Source organism: Anguilla rostrata, chromosome 14 (assembly GCF_018555375.3).
Source record: "Anguilla rostrata isolate EN2019 chromosome 14, ASM1855537v3, whole genome shotgun sequence".
In the NCBI taxonomy this organism is placed as follows: domain Eukaryota; kingdom Metazoa; phylum Chordata; class Actinopteri; order Anguilliformes; family Anguillidae; genus Anguilla; species Anguilla rostrata.
The window spans coordinates 9317641-9319274 of record NC_057946.1 but is presented as its reverse complement, the minus strand read 5'-3'; positions in this window follow the sequence as shown (position 1 = coordinate 9319274).

Sequence of the window (1634 nt, the reverse complement as noted above, 5' to 3'; positions counted from 1 at the left end):
ATTGATTTCAATATGGATTCAATATCCAAAAAATATCATAACTATACAATAAATGCTAATGATACAGGAAGATACCTAAAATAAATACTTTTTTTTTTTTTTTTTAATCTGCTTCATCTGTTCTCGGCTGATTTTCAATATGACAGGCTTCAGAAGGTGGCATTACTACTTGTTAACACATAATGTCTAAACAAGTTTAACCAGCTGTGTAAATGGACAACAAAAGTTACTCATGGATGCAAAGCACTGTCTATAGGTTATTAATTAAAACTTGGAAAATATTGGCCTGCCACTAACCCCTTCTGTATCCCACACTTTTTTAAACACAAGCCTGAAAATGACATACCAAAAATAATATGCTTACTATTCTGGAATCCTTTTGACTACAGGCATAATCCTGGTCTCATCTGAAAGGCCCTTGGGTGTTTGTTTTCCAAGAGTCCAGAATTACTCTAAATGTTTCTGAAAGGAAGTAACAGAAGCTCAAACACAGAGAAAGTGGGAGTTTTTTCTCACATAAAATAGTTTTTTTTTTAATAAAAGGACAAATTAATACAGAGGCTTGTGAGTGTGCCTGGTAGGCATAGAAACACAATGGAGCCACAGCACTGGACAAATCCTGGTTCAGATTTGGTGACAATACCACCAAAAATGAGCATTCTACATAGTTTTTTTCTAAGCTATGTCTATGTGGGTTTGCAAAAAGGTCATTTGGAGACTCCAAAAGAACACTTGGTGACCAAATAATATTACAGACGTTTGGAGTTGTAAAATACTATATATGGTATATCACATGCTAGTTGATGAGATTTGCGGAAATCATCTCTCTTTCCCCCTGCCTGTTACCCTCCCCCGCCATAATGCTGTCAACGATCTGTGTTGATACCCCTTGATGGAGAACAGGTTGATGTTAGTGTTGGGGCTGATCAATTCTGTTTTCTCTCTTTTGAGGCAGATTGTATCTATTAATGTATTTATGTGTACATTCATTTATTTGTATATTTTTCTTGCATTTATATTTATTTATTTTATTTTATTTTGTCATTTTAGTCCTCCATAGCCAGCTGTATGAATGAAACAAAGTGGTTATGTACCTAGTAGTCATGTAGCTATCATGAAATGATATTAAGTGGGGTTTGCATGTTAAATGATTGAGAATGCATTTAAATTAAATATAAATTAGCTTCCCATAAAGATTATTCAGCTGTAAAAGCAACATTTTTATTATTTGTTGGCAATTATTAGTTAGCAATCAGACGAGCACAAAGTTTTGCTTGTTTATCCAAGTGTTCTGCAATTGACTACTTTGATCAGATGTTGTTATTGGCAGATGCAGATAAATGTCAAATGGGGAGAAGTAATGCCTGTGGGACTTTAATGATTTAATCAGTAGGACAAAGAAGAAGAAGGAGAAAATGCAAAATAACCCAAGTTTGGGGTTTTGTTGTGTGTATGTGTTAAGTTGCTTGTGAATCATGTCTGTTTGCATGAGCTCAGAAGGTACAGAATTAATGTTCTTGAGGGCTGAGAGTCTGTGGTCATTGTGGTTATTTCTATATGAAACCCTGAAAAGTGCCCATCTCTGTGCTGCATAGGTATGTGGCATGGCGGCATGGCAGGGTGGCATACCCGCC